The following is a 22,989-nucleotide window of genomic DNA, read 5'->3' as shown; positions in this document are numbered from 1 at the left end:
TAAGATCTTTTATTCTGAGTCATCATCATCTTGAGTTCCTTGAAATATTTAATGTTTTCTCACACACTGAACTCATAACTGTGTAACTACTTGAATGTTTCAGACTGTGCAGTTTGGAAGGAGTTTTAGGACCTCTTCCCTACCAGCCAGTAGGATGGTCCAGGCTCATTCCATACACAAAAATGAATCTATAGTGGCTTTAATTTCATTCTACAAAACAACTGAGACCTAAACTAACACAAAACTTCACCATATATCACAATGATCATGCAAAACAAGCCACAAAACTAGAAAAACACAGCATTTTGAAAGTGACTGTGACTCCAGCATCTGAGTAACAACAGGTTAAATACTTGCTTACATTTCTAGCTCTGCAGACCCATTCAAACTCAGCAAATCTATGACAGTAAAGGAGAAGATTGTTTTCTCCATGTATTTCAAGAGTTGGTAAGCAAATTCATTTTCTAAGTCATACAGACTCAGACTTTCATCTTTAGAGCATTAATAGCTAATAAGTGGGAATGCTTTTTGCAATTTTTTTCAGCTACCCAGAGAATTCTTTGTCCTTTCTGGAAAGTTTTATCTTCCAATTAACAGTTTTCATTCATTAACATAACTGGGGGTGGGGGGAAAACAACCAACACACAAATTAAAAATTATACTGTTCTAATTAGAGATGTTACATGCGAAAACAAGAATGGCTAGTTTTCAAGGTTCAAAAAAACGCTGACAAAAAGCTGATTACAGTCACACCGATCCTTACAGTTTTATCCTAAATTCTCCACAAGTTTTTCTCCTTTACAAAAACAACAACAGCGTCACCGCCCATCCTCCAAACTGAAATCACATTAATTAGCTAGGCAGCAAAGTTTCAAAGCATACCAAATGCTTACTAGAGCTCACACTGCTATTGTGCTCAACTTTGAAAACAAGTCATGATGAGGGAAATCTACATGGTAAGCATACTTCGGCTACAGAATAAAGGTTTTAATCTGCCCAGAAATTGGCAACCGCTGACTGTGTTTTCTATGCTTTATGTTATGTTTCTCTGCTCGCTGGAACGAATTGGCTGCTATGAATGAAAAGAAACTTTTGCATCTAATCAGTAGCATGAATTTAGACTGAAAGCTGCTGTGCGGGACTTCTATGAAGAGTCTGGGCCCTCTGCCATCCTTGTGCTTGTGAATGAAACGGCATGAGCCACATGCCCTCCTCCTCCCCCCCCGGCTGGGGCCTTCGCCCTTCCCTTTGCTGGGGGGACCAGGGAACCAACCCTTTGCTGGTGAAACGACCATGACCCAGAAAGGCATTCGGTGCCATCAACGCGCTTGCTTGAGAGATCTCAGCTGCACTTTCCATGTCGTGGCTTTCACTCCTGGTTTCTACATCAACTCGTGAACCAATGGCAAGGTAGCACTCCCGACTCATTCCCGTGATAAATAGGCCCCTAAACTGATCTCTGACCCCTCTGCATACTTTTCCTAAGTTACTGCTGACCCCAGAGACTCTGCACCCTGCTGCCTGTACAGGTTTGGCTTTGTTTTTGTATCGGGACACACTGATCACAAAGAAAAAAACCAAATAAACCAAAAAAAACTCTATTACTACACAATCACTCTAACAGCAAAGTCTCTATTTTTCTATTCACTCCTAAGAACTACTAAGTGTTTTTGATTAAAGTACTACAGTCTGGGGGTTTTCAGGAGATAAAAATAATACAAAATCTATTTAGGCTAATGGAATTTCGTATTTGTTTCAAAATTAGTGATAGATGTTCTACTTAACCAAGAAAGTCATAACAAGCTAAACTTAAATGTAAAATATTGCTGAATCTGGATAAAGAACCAGCTGCTGACGAGTAATTCCTTTAATTGACTTAAGAGCTGAGTCAGACTTGGAGAATAGGCCATTAAAATTTCAAAGAACAAACACAATGTCTGTTTCAAATGTGTATTTGTTTAGCTCTTTTCTAAAGTCTTTAACTATGTTCAAATACTTCTTAGAACAACTTCAATACACTTCTCAAAACAATTTTAAATATATATACTTAAAACAGTACAACTCTATTTTCCATAGAATACTATATTATTTCCTCTCATTTAAAATGGGAATTTACTAAACTTCCTAGCACGCAATTCAAGTTTATCACTTACATTTTCAGAAACTTCTTGATCTAATACCCAAGCTTTCCCACTGCAGGAGAAAAGCTCTTTTTATATATGTATGCAAAGATATGTTTTCATTCAAATAGTAAATCTTACTAAATCCTTGGGCTTTTGCATTTTTCATTAATTAACACTTCTACTTTGCTCAAATACTTTACTAAAAAAGTATATTCTAGTGCTTCACGGGTAACCAGCAGTAACATTCAAAGACCACAACAGATCAATTCCAAACTGTTAAGGAAGCTTCTGTCTTCCAGTGCAAGGAAGGTTACTGATCTCCACCACATGCAAGAAACCTCTCCGAAGCACAGGACCAGTACAACCCCAGAGGCATCTCCCCTTGTCACCTCTCTTCATCCAACATACACGGCATGTCTTTGTCCCCATAGTAAAAGATATATCAGGCAGTAAAACTGCAGATGAAGTGTAAGCGTTTTGCCAAAATTCAAGAGACAGGACCCAAAGTTGTCTTCAGAGGAACATTTCTTATCAGAGAATGCACTGTAAAAGCAACAAACCTCTACTGTGATCATTCCCATTCCTTGTTGCACAGCAAAGTCTCAAAAAATCAGATATCCCTTAGTTCAGAAAAAAATGAGGCTGGTCAAGCAAAGAGATGGTCATGGCAGGAAGCAGAGTCAGGATTAGTATTTCAGCTAACTGAAAGGAGGGAGCAGGGTCTGGCCTAGTTGTGCCCAACATCATAACACTGTTGTACAAGTTACATCTTTATCTACAATATCAAGTAGATATGGAAAAAAATTGTTCCTAAGATGACAAAGAAAACGAGCAAGAGGAGGAGCAGTGGGGTTAACAGAACTTCAACAGCCACTGCCACTGCAAAGAAAACTGAACTTGCTCTGGCCCTCTCTGTCCAACTCACTCACCATGAGCAGTGAAGTATGCTAACCTCCAGTAATTGTTTTAGTACATTTCTTTAAGTGGAAAAACATACTTTCTGCTATGTAAACTGATACTCACCTCTGCATAAGTCATTAGCATTTACATTCAGAGCAGAAATCTCTACTGCTTCAGTAGACTAACTGGTAATAATAATAGATTAAGTAATCCTCTGAGTTTACCAGAGCAAGAAGTCGCACTTTCCTAGGGTTTCAAAACTATTTCTAAATAGCCAGGGAACAAACCGAAGAACTAGGAACCCAGAATTTCAGCCCAAGTTTTTTATGCAGAGTACACTCAAGTGTTCTTACGTATTGATTTCTGCTTACAATTTATTGGCTTTCCTGCCTGTCGTCCCTTGCTTGCCATTTACACTTCCATAATCCCCTCCCGGCTTGTAACTCTGCTGATTTCTGCTTTTATGCTCCTTCTCCCGGATCTTGCATTTATTGACACACTCATCGAGTGCGCGAAGAGGCACACAGTCTTTCCCAACACAACTTCAAGGTTTGGCACCAGAGGAGTCCAAGCTACCAGAGGTGTAACTGTTGGGAAAATCCTGCTCAGGCCAGTGGCTCTGGACTGGAACAGACTCAGCGGCTGTAGAGAGATGACAGACGAAGAGTGAAATCAGTGCAGCGGTGTGCAGGGTGCCAAGAACACCGAGTCCAAACAGATTCTGTGGGCAGCTACGGTGGAGGCTTCTAATTAGCCTCTGCTGAGCACTTCCAAGCTTTTCACTTGGTTGAACCGACTGGATTCGCACACAACAGTAAAAGCCAATTCGCCGACATTACGAAAATAACTCCACCATATACTCCACTTTGCCTCCCTCTCCCTCATGTTTAATAAAGTTCTATGAAATACCAAGGTGCCAGTTCCCAACCAAACACACACAAAACTCTATTCTTGCATCTTATCTGTTTCTTAAAAGCAAATGTAGTGTGCTTCACTGACTTGGCCATAAAACAATAAAGATAAGCTTTTCATTTGTGCTGAGTGCTTAAATAGAGGCAGAATGAAGTTACAGTCAGTGTGCTGTACAAAGTCAGCATCATCATATTTTCTCTATACTATAAAATCATTAAAGTACAAAAACTTTAAATGCTTCTTTTCACCATAAAAACTTCTAAATACTACATCGTAAGATCAAATAAGTGGGGTTGTTTTAAATTAAAATGAATAAAGCACTATCTACCTGCCTTTTGCTGACACAGAGCACATGCATATCACTGAAAGGCCCCAGTTTATACTTAAACTACTGTTAACACCTGGAGCACTGTGTTTTCTCTTATCCCACTGCTATGTTTTCTTTGCTGTACCTTCAAATTAACGAGCCCTCTCCTTTATCTGTTTCCAAAGCAGCTATCTCTGCAAAGTTCCCAAAGTCTGCTGCTCTTTCCCCCAGCAGTATCAATGGGTGCTCTCTCACACCAGTGATCCCGTTCAACACAACAGCAGATCAGCTTTTCACATCATGTTTTCTGGCATTATGGCAGGCCAACCTGCCTTAGACAGGAGTAGCCAGAGGTTCAGTATTTCAGACGTATCACTAGGAGACAGCTAAATTTACCCTTCACGCTATTTTCCTAACCAAATCCAGGAGACTCGTAGAAAGCTTGCAATATCCATAGGTATACATCCGAACTTAAAGTTACCCATAATTATTAAAATGCTTGAGCTAAGAAATTAAAAATCCAGACACTCAAGCCTCTTCTTTTGCAATTTGTTATTGTCAGGGCTAGCAGCTGCTTCAGCATCCATCAGCCTCCATCTCTGGTCCTCCCTGTATTTCATTCAGCAACGACTCCAGATGCCTGTCGTCAGGATTTCCACCTGCAGCAAGATGTGGCCCCGCTGACAGGAACAGCATGGTTTGAGTTCCAGTTGTGCCAAACAATGAGAGCCTGAACGTACCATAAATAACATGCAAATCTCAGAATAACTGTGACATTTTGAGAACGTTACCCATTATGTGTTATCCAGCACTATTATCAGAACACACAATCTACAATACGCATTAAGAGTCTTTTTGGCTAATGTAAATTTGGACTTTCAGAGTAAACATTTATTTAAAGTAAAACAAAGCCCTTCCACTACAACACTAGAGTTTCAGGATAATGTTAACTTCTTAGTGCTTTTTTGAGCTAGAAGTATGTACAGTAGCTCCTGTAAAAGCCTTCAGAAACATACACACACTAAGTACACTTCTGGAAACATAAATATTTTATTCATGGTCACTTAATTAATTCATTCTGGCCGTTACCAGAGAGGTGATAAAACCTGTCATCTTTTATCTATATAAGGGACAGACAGAAAAGACTGAACGTAAAAAACTGAATATGAGTAAAGGAATTCTTCACAGCATAAGAACAGTTTTCAAGGGAAATCTAAAGCTGAAAAATTATAGATAAATTTGGTGGAAATCTTGGCTGCTGAAGTAACACCAATAAAGAAGAACGGATTATGCAAAGGAAAAATCTATCGGTCACCATTTAGGAATGGTATTTAACTTCATATGGTAACAGTGAAAAAAAGAGACAGCGTCCTAACCAAGGTGCTCTTAGTCCTTGAGGCAATTTCTCCTCCCCTACTACCTACCTAAATAAACAACTCCTAAAATAGGCACCTCTAGTAGATGTCTCAGGTTAGGACAGACTCCCGTTCATATCTGTGCATACACAGATGACACAACCATAGTTCTTCTATTGTTTGGGATAGCATTGCATTGTCTGCCGCTATCTAAAAAGTGCCTGGAAATAAAACTGATATTAGATAGGCTGGGATCAGCAGCCTGTTCCCTACCTCACCCCATTACCTAAGGTAAGTTTGTTTTCCTGTAATTTCCAATTAACAGGACATTAATAAGTATGAAAATTTAGAAGTTTATTGTGCAAAGGTTTGTTTACAGAAAATTAGAGGCAATCTAAACATATTTTCATTCTTGCATTATCAAAGTACTTATCACAGAAATCACTCTTCCTCATTAAGAGAAAAACTGGATGTAGTCTTTTTAAATAAAAAATCAGGGCCTCTGTGAGGCAAGAAGAGCAGTATCTAATTCCCCAAGGCCAGGTGGCAAAGTCCTGAACAGCAGTCATTAAAAAAGCATTAAAAAAAAAAGAAAATTATCAAGTGTAAGTACACACAGAGGTTGAGATGAAGAGCCCTGCCCAAGTCCTGACCCTTTGTGAACAGCTGGGAGTAGCATGGTCACTGGCAGCCTGGGCATAGCATCAGGCTATGCCATAACTTACATTAATAATCCCTTTTTTTTTTCTTACCAGGATATTAATCATCCCCTAGAAAGGGCAGATTCACATGGACTGATGATGTTTCCCTCTCTGTACCCTGGACACAGCCTGTGCCCATACAGCTACACAAATTCAGGAGGTGTAAGGGCCAGGAGCAACAGGCTGCTCCTTGCTATGGATGCGCCCATTTACAGGGAGCTAGCACTTAAAGAGTATTCTCTTATAAATGGTGTGAAGAGTTATCAAAATCCTTGTGAAATCCCTACCAGGATTGGCTACAGCCCTTAAATATTTTGAAGCACTATCTTTAGCTCTCAAACTCAAACAGAATGTTACAATTGGTCTACAGTGCTTTTTGAACAATCTTATTGTACACTTTTAATAAAAACGAGAAAAAATATCTATTTTTGCCACAGATATAACATATGGATCTGATTTCAAATATCAGTGAGATGTTATTGAAGTCCACAGACCAAACTTTTTTTAAGGCTTCCAGAGAAGAAAATATGCAAATAATGTACAACAGACATAAAATAAAGGGAGAAAATGAAAGGATTAATATTTGTTTCAGCAATATATTTCTATAAGAATTAAAATGCAATAAACAATGATACTCATATGCAAAGTCTGGTCACAGCTCATCATGGCTTTGCAATTCACATAATGTTTTGGGATGCATGTAAATTTGCATTAGAGATGTACTAGGAACAGTGGGCTAGATATACCTGTGTATTACAGTCCACTGAAGTAGAAACCAATTTATAAAGTGATGTGAAAAGCTCTGACATAAAAGGTCGAGATTTAATAGCACCTGTGGTAGCCACTTTTCCTAACTGTGAAAATTCAGAAAGACAATAGTTCTGTAAGATCTTGGGGTTTATTATATTAGTAGAGGCTTTTTAGAGGCCAAAAATATTATTCCTTCTGCACCAACTGAGTTTCATTTTATCTCAAAACCTTAGAAGTGAACTGAGTTAGAAATCTGGTTGCATGTGGCAAGTCTGAAGTTCATTTATATTTTTCATTAACCAGAAAAAAAACCCTCAAATCTTTCACTGTTCAAGACTTCGTATCACAATAGGAATATTAAATATGCAAATATTTGCTTCCCATCCATAGCGCACAGTGAAGCTATAGCTGTCCTACTGCCACTGAATGTTGCACCTGTCTCCAGTTATCTATCAAGAACAACATTGACTCCTGCAAGACAAAAATAAGTAAATAAAATTTGAGTAATGGGAGAATAAAGGGTCAATACCCAGAATTACTGTGATATACTGGTAAATTCCTTTTGGAAGTCTGTGGGATAACTATAGTGAATGCTCCATTCCATTACCACAAGCCAGCATACGAAAAATGTTTACTCTGTGAAATTAAAAGGTTTAGAAACAAATGAGAAAGTCAGAGGCTGATGCACTGAATTAGCCCAGAGCTGTTTGGTGGTGCAAAACAACAGGAAAAAGAATGGAATAGCCATTACAGCCTGTATTGCCATGGTGCATTAAGACAGACAACAGCACACAAACAGTTCAGACACAAAATAACATTTTGCCAAAATCCTGTTTTACATCTAACAGTTCCTGCAGTCAAAAGCCAAATTATACTTGGCAAGTAAGTATGGGAAATATTTCAGTGCAAATATGTGTAATATGTAAATGCATATTAACAACGATCAATAACGAGCTTTGAAAACCTATGTTTACTGGGTTGTGCACACTGAAAACTGCACTACAAAATCTAAGTTAAGAACTGAGTAGTAACTGGTCAATTTAATGACTTAAAAATTGATAGTACAGGAGATTATAAACTACTGTAACTGTAAAATAGAATTCTACTTTTTTAAAAAACAGTTTTTAACTTCGCAAGTTTCTTCACTTGGTCTAGTGATTGAAATGATGAGTTAACTGTACCAGCACTATAGCTCCTGTCTACTCTACAGTCTATGTTCAACTAGAATAACCTTTATTCGTGGCTGACAATCACCTTCACTAATATATATATATATGAAATTTATATACAAACAACCTCTTATGAACTCATCTGGCTGAATCTTGACTTAAAAGAGTTTTGCGTGGGTTTTTTTCAGAGGGTCACATCCTTCGTCCTACATATGGAAAGCCAGAGCTTCTATTGTAGGAGTATCAGTGTAATTTACCCTCAGATTCACATAAAGATTTCATAATTGTATTTGCCGAGACACTGATTTACCAGCCTTCCCCAATTTTGTCCTGGTACAGTAGACTAAAACCACAAAAACAAAGCACGATTCTTTTTTGCAGTTCAAATCCTTATTATTATGAAAAGCATCTGAGTCTACTATATTCATATTATTTTCTGCTTCCCTTTTAAGGATATCAGAGTAGGGCCCAGAGTAGGTATTATTTAATATAGTTTTATTTCATCACCTATCCAAAAGCGTTTTAACCACAGCACAATATATTTGAGCAACTATAAAGAGGGAACTTTAAGCTTTCCCTGCTGTAATTTACTATTTCTAAATGCAAATACAGAAATGTAATCAAGACAGGTAGAATGGACAGTAAAGCATTTAAGAGAGTGAACCATTCCTTTTCAACAGGGATCACAGCAACATCATACGCCAATGAAAACCAGGTCTTTGTGCACTCACACTCAGACTGAAGAAAGCTTTACCTTCCTTGGGGTCAAAGACCTCTTCGATATCTGCAGAAAACAGGAAACTTTCCTTCCTATTGTTTCTCTCCAGTCTGGCTATTGTAACAGTTCAGTATAACTAAACATGGGAAAAAGTCCCTTTATTTCCTGTGAGGACAGCCTCCTAGAATATGGGAAGAAATTAACACACTCAGACAGAATATAACTGCCAACTTCCAGGCATTATTCTTAATAAACAGGATCTCACACTGTGTCAAAGAGATAAATGAATGAGGAGCAACCTTAAAGTAAACGAAAATAAAAGTAATTGCTATCAACTCTTCACTTTTCTGCCCCTGCCCATATAAAGAATGCTTCCAGGTATATTACAACACATTTAAATGTGGTAACCACACCCAATTAATTTTGTAATATCCATTCATTAATTCCAATATTAATATTAATGGTGGTTACGTGTTGTTCTGACCTATGGAATCAACATCTTATTAGAAAACAAACCTTTCTACTTAGAGAAAACAGCAGGTATGATCCATCTCTTTATGAGGTCTCCTCTGTAATTCTAACCCACAGAACAATCTGAACTTGGTCAAAAAATATTTCCAACACTATGAGGCAATCTGCAACTTGCCACTTTCAAAAAGTTAAATCAGTCACATCATCTTGAAAACCTGGAGGTCTCTTACTGGTAAATGTGAGATCAGCTAAAAACAACTCCTGTTTTGCTCTCTTGTATTACAAAATTCTCAACTGTCTTTTCATAATTATTAAAAATTCAGATTTTATCACAAAATAAACTAAAATCAGCACACAAGAACCAAATGCAAAGGTAATTATATTTTTACTCCTAAAGATGACTGTATCTGAATATGTCCAAAAAACTGCATTCCTACCTCACAGCTAGTCACGCTCATTTCAATCATCCAAAAACAGCTATCCCCTGGGACCATGCGTGCCACCAAATTTAACACTGCAAATGCCAGTGATGCTTGTCCTGTTAACACAAATCCTGCATTCTAAAAATTTCATTTAAAAGAACTAGTAGTGATTCCTTCTTCCTTTTCTACCTTGTTCACGGGTTTTTCCTTCATTTCCAGTATTTTACTTCCAGAGCACAGAAGTTCTCCTGTAATCTCACACCTCTCATTCTTCCTATTTATTCCCGTTGTTGACTACTTTTATCCTTCACTGAGACCTCTTTCCACACCTTTTCCCTATCCACTGTTTCACACTGCAAAACAGAATGGTGAGAAGGAGCAAAGAGCAGCTACAACTCATACTTCAAGCATCTTCCTCAAGCTCTAAAAATACCACTTCCAATATTCAAAGGTAAATGAAGAGAGGAAAGCAGGGCCTAGGTAAGTTGCAAAATATGCTTTGCAAAAGAAAGATAAGCACAATTCTTTAACATCCTTCGGTACAAGAAAATAATTCAGTACCTCAAGCATCTATTACACATACTTGGGGGGGTATTTTTTAACCCTTTGAAAACTGTTGTGCAAAAGATTAAGAACAAAACCATGGTGAAGATCAGTGAGACCAGAATTCAACCCAAAGGAGTCTGAAAGATGATCAGGAGTCTGAAAGGGGTTTCATAACAGGAATAATTAGACTTGGACTTCTAACAAGAAAAACAGTGACACAAGTACTTAGTGAATTTTTCAGGCAGGATATTTTAAATGAGCAAAAGGAATTATTTTGTGGGAAACACATGCAGAAGTTACTGGTGCCAAAAAAATACAAACCATACAAAAATAAAGTAGGCAAACTCAGAGATTACTACGTCCACAATCTCCAGTACAGACAGCCCCCAAACCACTGGTGCCTGAAATACACCATCCTTAAGTAATGCTTCTAACCACCATTATAAATACAAAAATTACTCAAATAACTAATTAAATCTATCACAGCAATTCACAGGTTCCTTCCAACACCTCTCACTTTAGGTCTTTATCTTATACTCCAAGTTCTTTTTTAAGTGGTATTTTATAAGCTTTCATGAACAAAAATCAGCAAGCACTGGAAGGAAAGAAGCAGCTATCATTATAACTTTAGGGTGGCCATTTTTACAAAGGCATTCTATGCATCAGGACCTAATTACTGTCTTCCTGCTTTATATTTCTTCTGCAAAATAACTCCACCCCAAAGACAATTAAAGGATAAATAGGAAACATTCAGCAATGAACATTTTACAACTGATAAGATATTGGCTCTACAGGTATGTGTCACTTTGCCTTTCCTCTTTTAAAAGAGCCTTTTAAGGCTTCGGTATCTTTTTAATGAAGTCGGTGCTTATACACTGCAGAGCTTCAGTTGCTTCCACATCCACTTAAGTCTCAAATGCCCCTGTGACTCTTAAAGCAAAATCCCTTTACCACGCTCACACTGCAGAATCCGAGGATGTTGTCTCAAAGCATCCTGTTGTACGCTATTTCTTCTAGGCATCTGGATACACCATACGCTTAAATTCCTTGGGTAAGGTAACTTAGCACATACTAAGCAATAAAATAAAGTGTTTTTCCAGGCTTGTTACACAAATTTATAGCATCCCAGAGATCAATCACTTTGTTACACAGTACATCATTTCAGCTTTATAGTTTTGTGCTTTTAGTGCCCACTTTTTTTTCAAAATATCAGTCAAAAGTAAAAACATAGCCAATTAAGTTTACAGAAGAGCCTGAGAACAACCTGAAAGTGTATAAAGGGCCAGGGAAGAGAAATCTCACCATTCTTCTATCTTGTATCTAGTACTTTCTAGCTTATAACATAAAATGGGAAGCTGATGGCTCTCATGGTATGTTTTTTTAAAGAAAATACAAACTAGTGAATTATTTCAGGGGTTGTTCCTCTTTCACGCTGTTACCTAGTAATCAGTATTTAACATAATTCACAATCTGGAATTTTTAGCTGGGTAATAACATAAAACCAGCCTTGTTTTAGATACACATTCATCACATTTTGAACTGTCATGCTTTTGGGGGTGGGGGGCAGTGCGGACACAAATAAAGATGATTTAGGGTTTGCCACTAGACACATCTCAAAGCATCTTATCTATTTCACCAGTCTGTGCCTATTACAAAGTAGTCTTTCCAGTACAGATAACGGGTTACCAAACTTGCCCTTCATCAATCGCTACCAAATTCTTCCTAAACAAGCACCAGGATGCAGGTCTTTGTGGGCTTTCTGCAAGCACAACGTCATGAAGTTAGTAAGGCAAAGAAATTACGCTTTTCAAAAAAACTGGACATTCACAACAAGTACAAACACAATTCTAGTCCAAGAGAGAAAACTCTCTTGTAGTTTAGCCTTTCTGACTTACAGTTCCCGAAATATGCCCCAGCCATTTCAGCTGGGGACTCAGAGGTCATAGCCACACACATGGATTCCAAGTGTCACCTTCAGACTTGTTTCTCAGACTGCTGAGTACGACACCAGTCATTGCCCCTCAGCCAGCCAGACCTGGCCAAACTTTAAGCTCTGCCCAGTCACTACCAATTGTATTTTCTCAATTTCTTTTTACTATGCAAATAGAAACATCCTTATTATCTACCAAGAGGCTGAAGTCACAAGTGCAGAGAATTTCTCATGGCTCGGTTCATACCAAACCAGCTACAATGAGGATTAACTGCATAAGCCTCATGGATAACTCTTCCTGGCCTAGATCTTCTCCATATTTGCAGCCTGTTTCTCCTTTTCTATTCAACCTGCTCTTGCCTAATCCATGCTCTTCAAATTGGTTTATATCCCTGATGAAGCCCTTAACATCTTGTCTTTAAATATTGCAGAAGACACCATGCACACACCTCAAGCAACTCAACTCTCCAATACATTACCCACATTCCTGTTGCGATCCCTTATAACATGTTACTAACATGGATACCTGGTAGGGCAACAAGTTATTTTCTGAGACTTGTCTAGGAGTGCTCTGTCTCCACTGATACTCCTCTGTCACTTCATGTTTGATTTAGGCATAAGGAGGTTGGGATTGTGAAGTCAACATGTAGGAACACATGCATCCCTCACTCTAGAAATGACTCCATTTACACAGCCTGAGAAATTGCCAGTATATTTCACAGGGCAAATTCTAAAAAACTTATTTAATGTAAATTCATCTGTCAATTGATGCTGGCCATTTGCACTAGCTGTTATAATAGGCAAAAGTGTATTTAGAAAGCAAACACATCAATACATATAATGTATCTAAACTTCAGGTGTAAGTATCAGCATCTAGAGTCAAATTTCATTTTGAAGTGAGAATGTATATAAAACCTTCCTAGGAAGGTCAAGGAGTAGATTATTTATTCTGCCCCATTCAGAAAGATATTATGGATTTGTCAGAGGGCCTGAATCACATAAATGACACTGAAATAAAGCAAGCCACCCTACTGTTCTTTCCACTGTTCTTCAGTTCCAGCTGCTTCTCCTACCCATTCCCCTCCACTAAACTCATGCTCTGCAACCTTGAAAGCTCATGAGGTCTGACATATGATTTGGTAGCCAGGCTGCCAAAAGCAAAAAGGAGAATCAGGAGGTCTCATGGGACCTAGAATAAATGTCAACCCTTAATATCTCAGTGCTGGCCCTACAACAGGGTAAATCCAGCTGTGAACAGTCTATGAGAGAATCACAGGAGCAATAACACTTGCACAAAATGAAACTGGCTTTTAAGAATTATCTCTGCTTTTTCTCAGACATTTTAAGTAGACAGCCATTCTTCTAGCATCAATTATACATAAAAGGAAAGGGCTGCTTTGCTGTCAAGAGTACTGAACTGGGAATCAAGACATCAGATTATATTTCTGGCTCTGCCACAAACTTCCACTGGGACCCAAAAATCAAGATCTGCCTCTACGTTTCCCATTTGAAGGACTACACAGATTTGATTTACTAATGACAGCAATGCCCTGAGAGATCTCTGAACAGAAAGTATTACAGAAGTGTCAGGTTATCTGTTTCCTGAGCAAATATAATACAGTTGAAAAAAAAAATAAAAATCTGTCTATCTGAGTTTTCTCTTTGCTTTTGAATACTTGTTTGCTGAACAGTACAGCCTGGCCATTTGCATTGCCATTTCAGAGGAAAAAGGAAACAAAGTAGAGATGCAACCCTGAAAAATTTGCTCTCCTGAAGAGCTGAAACTTCAAGACAGTGTCTTTTTTGTCCATCATACCAATAAATTTCAAAATTGATGAGTCATGTGGGTTGGAAAAGACCTCCAGAGGTCATCTAGCCCAAGTGCTCAAGCAAAGCAGTGTCAACAAGAACAGGCTGCCCAGTCTTGCCCAGTTGAGCTTTGAACCAAACACAGACACTCCACAGCCTCTGGGGAACCTATTCCAGTTTTTGACCATCCTCATGGTAAAGAACATTTTTTCCCCCTCACACTGAGTTGGAATTTCCCATCTTCCACTGCCTTTCCTTCTTCCATCTCTGAGAGGAACGCAGCTTTATCTTTTCCATATCTACCCATCAGGGAGCTGTAGACAGTAGTGAAAATCCCCCTGAGCCTCTCTTCATAACGTCACAGAAACCTTGCTCTCTCAGTCTCTCCTTGCAAGTAATATGCTCCAGGTCTCTCCTCATAGCCCTCCACTAGACTTGCTCCAGTACATAAATTTATTTCTCGAACTAGGGAGCCCAAAATTTAAGTCACAAAGGTCTCACAACTGTAGAACAGAGGGTAGAGAATAACTTCCCTTGACCTACTGTTGACATTCTTGCTAAAACAGTCCAGGATGCTGATTATTTTTCCGTACTGCAAGGGTGTAATGCTGACTCATGTTCCAGTTTTTGTCCACAAGCACCCCCAGAGCTCTCTCTGTAAAGCTGTTTCCTAGCCCCCAGCCTGTACTGGTGCACAGGGTTATTTTATCTCACACGCAGGACTCTGCATTTGCCTTGACTGATCTCCATGAGATTCCCATCAGTACTGTCAGTACCCTGGCCTGTTGAGATCCCTCCAACTGCTCAAAGTGTGCCTTCCTATCTCACCATCCAGAGCATTTCTGAAGACACGATACAGTATTAGTTCTTGAGGGACACTGCTCATATATGATCACCACTTCTACTTTGCACTGGTGACAACTGTCCCTTGTGTCTAACAGATCCATCAGTTTCCCACCCACCTTACTGTCTATTTATCCAGTCCAAATTGATGAGATCTGTATGCAGGGATACTATGCAAGACCACGCCAAAGACTTTGGTTACATCAAGGTAGATAATATCTATAGGTCTCACCAAGTTCACTGAACCAGTCATCTTCTCACAGAAGGTAATCAGGTTGATCAAGCATGACTCACCCTTGATAAAACTCCAAAGGCTGCTTCCAGTGGAAATGGTTTTGAAGATGATCCACTGTATCACCTCCCCAAGGACTGAGGTAAGGCTGAAGAGCTCACACTTCGCCAGATCCTCTTCCCTAGCCTTCCTGAAGTTAGGTTTGACATTTGTGTTTTCCCAGTCATTGGAGACTTCCCACAATCACCATGACCATTCAATGACAGACAGGCCTCACATTGACATCAGTCAGCCTCCTCAGATGCATCCCATCTGATCTTGGACTTGCATATATCCAATTGCCTTAAGTACTTTGCTACTGTGCCTTCTTCTACTGTAGGCAATGACACATTCTTACAAAATCTGCAAGCAAGCTTTGAGAGACCTAAGGGAAACCCTTATCAGGAGTTTTCTCCAAAAAACTCCAGGAGAAAAAGCATGGAGTACCTAAGACTTTTTTATGTCCCCTGTTCACAAGGCTCCCTGCCTCACTAAGCAGCAGACACACATTTCCTTAGCCTTCCTCTTGCTACCAATGTACTTACAGAAGTCCTTTCTGCTGCCCTTCACAACCCCAATTTCAGTGCCAGCTGAGCTTCGACTTTGCTATCTCCATTCTTGCATGTCTTTATATTCCTCCTGAGCAGCCTTTCCCTAAGCTCTGTCCTGAGTCCCACACCAATGCACACAATCTATTCAACAAAGACAGCGATAATCCTGCTCAGTCCAAAACAGAAAACTGAACTAATATACAGGTATTTCAGAATTAAAGCAAAAATAGTTAAACAAAATTCCTGGAAAAGAATGTGTATGAGCACACAATTATACAAAATTATTCAAGATAACTGTATAAAAAGGTAGGGTCTAAATTATTATAATTATTCATCTAAATTATCATCTTATCCAAGTCCATATTTCACTCATAGTTACCCCAATTCCTTTCCAAACAGGGGCATATACTTTACATAGAGACACATGGTTATGGCCACCTACAGACTGGCAGTTTGCCCCCACCAGTATCTTAGGTCAACTATAGCCAGTTTGGATTTGTTTATTTTGGCCAAAACACAGTTCCTTCTGGTTTCCAATGTGAAGAACTTCTCAGTTCCTCCTATAGTGTAAGACTGTTACTAACTTTGATTTCGCCATCTTTGACAAAATTGTTCTTCATGCTAACCCCACCAAAAAAATACAAACCAAACTCGGAATGCATAGTTTCAAAGCACTTGGTGTTTTAAAATGGTGACAAAAATTACTACTGAAGGTGGTTGAAAAATGTATCTCCATAAATATTTGAAATCACTTCAAATAGCATACTACTCAACAGCGCTAGTCTGCATGGAGTAACTTAAGTCTGGACATACTGATGGTCCCCTCCTAGTAGTCTCTTCTAAACTAGCAGCTCCCATTACAGACTTGTGAAATACATGTGGCAGGAGAGTTAGGACTGAGCTATAAGGCAGAGCAAAGGAATAACTGGAACACTGCAAATATGATTATCTTTATAAATACATATAAAACAAGAAGCTGTACAACATCCCTAAGCATATCACAGTCTTCAACATGATACATCTTAGTCTACAATATGTCCTGGGAACAGAAAAGTTTCTTAAATGCTATGAAACAAAGATTTCTCCTTTCAATACTTTAGATGTTTCACTGGGTAGCTAAACAAACCACCTTTCTTCTTAAAGACCAGCTTTTCACAATGTAGTCTAAGCACATCTGAGAGCACCAAGAGGAAATCCATTGAAACGTATGAAACATTTGTCTGGAGTACAGCGCAGTATAATTCCCTGCACTTCCAAACAAGATAAGATATGTGGTTGAAAATTCTTCTGAAAAATCCCTCCTTTTGCCATTGTCATACCTTGCATGAACCCTGTGCTCAGCTAGTACAGATGTGAATAATCTTTCTTCCTAATCCACTCCATAAAGCAAGCATTCAACCTTGGGGGTGGGGGTTACACAGAAATAAACAGCTTTTAAGCAGTTACCCTCACTCTGATAAAGGCCACAGGTGGTGCTATTGATATAGCCAAGCAAAGTCAAGTACGAATAGAATACCACATTCACATTTTTTGTAACACTTAAGCAAGTTAAAAACAGCAGAAATTGGAAGTGAATGGAAAAGATATTGACTTTCTATGGTAATTGTGTTTGCACTTCCTTTTGACTTTTTATGATGAAGTAGCCATAGAATGTTGTTTTTATTTTCCTGGAGAGAAAGGAAATCGCATAACCTTATCAAAAAATGCAGACAGCTAAAACCCTTCCCTTCCATTCATTTAAATCCCTTTTATAACATATAAATGCAATTATGCAAACTATTATGAAGTCACTCATCATTACTGTAACTGAGACATACATATAACATATTTAGGGAGTTGGACTTGATGATCCCTATGGGTCCCTTCCAACATGAGATATTCTAGGATTCAATGGTATATACATATACGCACAAAAACAACACATGCACTTCTCGTTGTGTCAAACTACAGCCATAAAAGATCACTTTTAAATGGTTCTTTTGTGAAAGGCCCAACACTTAATTTCATCATCTAGCATAACCACTTGAGGAATTTCAAACCAGGACACAAATCCTCTATCACTGGTCAGGGTCGGTAACAATGAATTTGACTAAAGTTTACCTGGAGTCTCAATTACTGCTAATCAGTTGTCCAACTAATTACTCTGCTCAACAACCACAGAAATACCTGTTGAGCCAAGAGAAAGGAAAGGCTCAGTGTGGCAGGGAAATACAGATCAGAGGAGTCACACAGTCACTGAGGAGGCTGGGTAACAAACCTTATGAACAAAATCTCTTTATGCCCGTTGAAAAGCAAGGATTCAGCTTCCCTTAACAGGGAACACTTTTAAAGAAAACGAACTCTTTTTTCACTTTAGTGCAAGAAAAGGAGAGTGAGGAAGATAGTACAGTAGGACCTAATGAAATTAAACTGAGATTTGAGAGTTAACTGGCAGAAACGTATATATATATTGACAGAAGAAACTCTGTAAGCCATGCTATAGTGTACAAAATAAACTAGCTTTTTTTTTTCCCCCAGCTGCTTCATGATCTAACCAGTCACCCCAGCCGAGGCCATGGGGTTTTGGAAGGCTTACACAAGTGCTAACATCTGCTTCTATTCCCATCAACGTCAAATTTGTCAGAACATGAAACTGCACCAGCAAAACAATCCTTGTCATAGAAAAATAAACTCTACTTCCATGGATATTCCCTGAAGTACCAAGTGTAGCAGATCTATTACATTTCCAGTTTCTATTGCAAAATAAAATTTCTTTCGCAAAAAAACACATATACATTTATTTATATCTATAATTACTTGCTATTGTACCTAGTCTATTTCTCTGCAGTTTACCTGCATCCTAAAGTTCTTCATGGCTTGATTTGCCTTTACTGAACAACCAGTCAGTAAAAAGCACAATCATAAAAACTAAGCCTTATACCAAGTTACAAGGTGACAAATTAAACCAGCCACTTACTGGCAACTCTTTATTATTAAATGTTTTTTAATTTTTCAGCAACTTCTACCCACCGTTTTACTGGTCTCTGTACTACTGGTACATTGAGGGTTCAGATGAGTATCCTGATTTATACAGTAAATGAAACCTTACATGAAAACATTAGGCAAACTTTTTAAAACCCAACTTATTTTTTTAAATATTCATTAAAAAGTCAACTATATTCCCCAGCATAAAATTGTGGGCCAATAAGAATCTTGGAAAAGTTTATTTCATTTTACTCTAGTTAGCTAATCACGCTTACAGAGCAAAATAGGAAATGTTTACACACAGCACATTAAGTATACACACTTTGTTATTTGCTGTAAAGAGTGAAACAGATAAGGTACATATTGATAAAGTCAACATCTTCTAAAAAAAGCATCTTTACCATGAACACTCAAGGCAATATTAATTATTCAGTTACACAGTTGGATAACAGTTACTTATTTTTGAGTAAATAATCACCAACTGTTACTTTTTTTTCCTTCCAGAAAGTGCATTTTGGTGAAAAGATTCACCTCCATCCTTGCAAGTACAGGTCTTCTCTCCTTGGAAAACAAAGATTTCACCATAGGAAGATGATACGATCACCAGAGAGATCACTCAGCAGGAGAAAAACCCCAGTTGCTAATTTAGCCAGTAAAGTACCAATAGTTGGTAACCAAAACCTCATATTGTAGCCCATCATAAACTCCACTTACAGATAAAGTTTTCACAAAACATTTTAGTGCCTTAGGTAAATTCTTCCATCACTAGATTAATTTATTTTAAGAAATGCTAAATGCTAACATGAACAAAAACCCTGGTATTTCAATGACACTCCAAGTGTTACAACAAAATGCTTGAAGGAAAAGTGTAGCTATTTCTTCATCATTTCCTTTACATCCCTGCTCCGTCCAACATTGCTGTGAGTACGAGGGGACTTAAGTTTATCCATCTCATGTACGTTTACACACCTCATGTAGATGGGCTCAAAACTGTTATTGCTCAGTATTACTGATGTCTCAACATAGTGAGCTACTATAGTTTATTACTGGAAGAGTCCGGAGATCCAAAAGAATAACATTAATACAAGCAGACCTTTCCACTCAGACCTGATCTGTGATGAGTGCAGATTAACAATATACTGTATATACACAGCGTAAAGCCAAAAAGAAGAGATGAATGAACTCACGTGGGAATGACTACCAGGCTACAATAATGAATATATTAAACGTATATTAAATGTTCTGCTTTGACCCTTAACAGCTTTGTAGAGTTTTTACAGAATATGCAAACCAAGCCGCTTCTCACTACATTGATAACTGCAGAAATACTTTAAATAACCAATCAGGAATATGTCCTCAGTGAGTCACTCTTTAATTCCAATATAAACTGAAAAACCTAAATAAATCTGAAACATAACAGACGCATTTCCCATGCAGGGAAAGCAGCAAAGCATTTCCCATGTTAACACACATCAGCAAAGTCATTTCCTCCTTAAATCTCTCCATTCTCCAGTCAGCCACCAGCTGTGCCAGGCAAAGCCCCATTTCCCCAACATTTCTCCATCAGCAGCAGGGGTCTCCTCCTCCCACCACTCAGATAAATCAGGCTTACACTTCACTTCCACAGCTGTTTACATTACATACTGCCCACTGTGACAGCGTAATTTTACCTCAGCCAAAGGGGTCGTAGATGCTATCAATTCACTTTGCAAGATGTCATGAAGTACTCAGGAAAATGAGTAAGGTGTGGTATGATGTACATTATGTTTCCACACAAATCCCACTTATATACTGTCCCTTTTCTAAGCAAAAACAACCAATTTAAGAGAACTGATTGAACTTCTCTGTTCCTTAATCCAACTGCCTCAACAAGGCAACTACACAGAATGAAAATTGCCATCCAAATGGGTGAGAAGCTGGCTCTCTTGCCCAGCACTACTACACAAGTGCTAATGTCCTTTCCCATATGAACCATACACATCATAAAAATTACATTCTGTAACCCTGCAGAAAAAATAGGTTCTAACCCTGAAACCACAGGGTTTTTTTCATTTATCTAAGCGAACACACTATTCCTATTAACTTCAGCAAAAACTGCAGGAACTCCATGCAAACTGCCAGAAAAACTATAAATGGTTTCAGCTTTTCAATCATACAGGAAACATGACTTCTACCACAGTGAGCTCCACGGAGGGTGTTGAGGAGACCTGGAAGCCTAAATCTTAACTTTTATTGGAACTTCAACCCCTTGGGCTGCCTCTACTTTAACAGGAAGTCCCACAGAACAGGATAGGGTTTGGACAGAGAAATAGTCAGTGCTGGGACCCCACACTGCTGTTGGAGGCGTCACTTCACATTAGCTCTGGTCTAGTCCCAGGAACTGCACACACATTAGCAGCCGGATGTGCTCCTACAGAAAACCTTCCAGTTCACTTCCTCCCACAAGAAACCCAGCCTGTGTGCCCCAAGATCACCTGATCGTGTGAAACAAAGCTGGGATAGTGCTTGCAATTCATAAGAGCTGGTCCTAGGACTGATAACAGTTTTAAGAAAAAGAAATGGAAACATAAGCCTAGGACACCTAAATGAGAAGGTCTAGCCTCCAGATCAAGAACTAACCACAGGAACAAGTACAATGATGGTTTTGATGGCTTATGTAAAATAAATGTGACGGTCTCCATATTGGGCCTTGTCCAGTAGCCCTCACCACACAGAGCTGCTCTCAACAGCAGTCTTAGTACGTAGGCCAAAGGAAAGCTCAGAAGTTGTTTTCTCAAACCAAGGCTTAGGTACAATTAAAACACGTGACATTTCCCTGTGAAGGCTTAACATCTCTGAACTGTCACTTGAACTCTGTTCACAACCACTAATGAATATGAAAAACTTGATGTAGAACCAGGTATTTAACTCTAGCCCTCCTCCCTTTCTCCATATGACTGATTTATATCATCTTGACCCAAACTGCATGAAGACTTATTACTGAGCTCAATATCTGGATGAAACTTGAAATACATACAGAATCTGCTCTTTAGAAGCTGAGCACTTACTGTTTGAACACCAACATCTCTCATGTCTTAGAGCCCAAAATTAAAGATACTACAAATTATTTAAATTTGCTGGAATGTCCTATAACTCATATACCAAATCTGGGGCTTAAGATAAAATATTGAAGAAGATTCCCTTAGGACAGATATTTTTTATAATAGGTAAAATCTGATTGTTAAATGGAAATATGTAAAACACAATCACACAGCCACTTCCTCAAATATACATGCTAAATTTTCTTTAAAAAAATAGAAAACACATTGGACCATTTACCAGTTTTCATGGTTCTGCTGGGGATAAACATATGGAGAAAATAAGCTACTCTGCAGATCTTATTACACTCCAGAGTCTGCGCTTTTATTCTCCCTGTCACAGCCAAGTTGAGAATTTCCTCTTTCATGATAGTAAGCAGAAAGTTCACAAATCTCAAGGCAGCAAAGCAGGAAGTTTGCAGTTCGAAGGATTTCCCCTCCTCAATGGGACAGGGGAGGAGAGAAAAGTATGTGGGGGCTACTGTGAAGTCTTCTCCGAACTTAAGCAGCTGATTTGGACATACTTATCTCAACAGGGTCCTAAAGTGATGCTACCGAGACCATGGTGAAGTGAAACACTGCCTGCATCTGTTCTGTAGTAATTGTCACTCTGACTTTGTGAGAAAGTAGAAACTCCTGCCTTTCTCATTAGGGTATTGCTGGCACAAATCAACTTATCAACAGTACTATTCAGATGCAGAAGGAAGCTGAAACTACTGCAACACAGCTCTCACCAGCCCATGCTACCTTCCCAGCTGACCCTGTATCACAAGACAGGAGTGAATGCCACATGTGGCTTTAATGCCAAGCAGCTGCTGCACGCCAGCACCCCTCGCCCTCCTCCTCACCCCCCTGCACCGCTGTGTTTCAAGGACTACGGCAAGTAATGAACTGCGGCGTCCCATACAAACCTCCACACCCAAGGCAGACCTGAACCTAAACGCATCATCCCCTTTAACCTCCGTGCCCGAAGTGAAATCATCCGTGCTGAAGTGAGATCACCAGTACAGGCTCTCCGAGGAAGGCGGCTGGGGAGGGCGAGGGGCCACACACACACGCCCCCTCCCCAGCCATTTCAAAACCTGTTACTTTCCCTCCCTTTCAGCCAAAAGCGGCCGCCCCACACAACTCGGGGCGCCAAACCCCATCCCGGCTGTGAGCACCCCCCCC

The 22,989-nt window shown here is 39.0% G+C and overlaps 1 protein-coding gene across 1 annotated transcript in view; it reads right to left on the bottom strand.

The window, feature by feature from the left end:
* The window catches only part of PREX2 (phosphatidylinositol-3,4,5-trisphosphate-dependent Rac exchange factor 2), a gene marked incomplete at its 3' end in the record, with an annotated part of 93,705 nt that overhangs the window by 70,508 nt on the left and 208 nt on the right, over positions 1–22,989 (bottom strand). The window lies entirely within an intron of this gene.

The sequence above is a fragment of the Mesitornis unicolor genome, unplaced genomic scaffold (assembly GCF_000695765.1).
Source record: "Mesitornis unicolor isolate BGI_N332 unplaced genomic scaffold, ASM69576v1 scaffold724, whole genome shotgun sequence".
In the NCBI taxonomy this organism is placed as follows: domain Eukaryota; kingdom Metazoa; phylum Chordata; class Aves; order Mesitornithiformes; family Mesitornithidae; genus Mesitornis; species Mesitornis unicolor.
The sequence above is the reverse complement of the archived record's forward strand: the minus strand, read 5'-3'. Positions and strand labels throughout refer to the sequence as shown.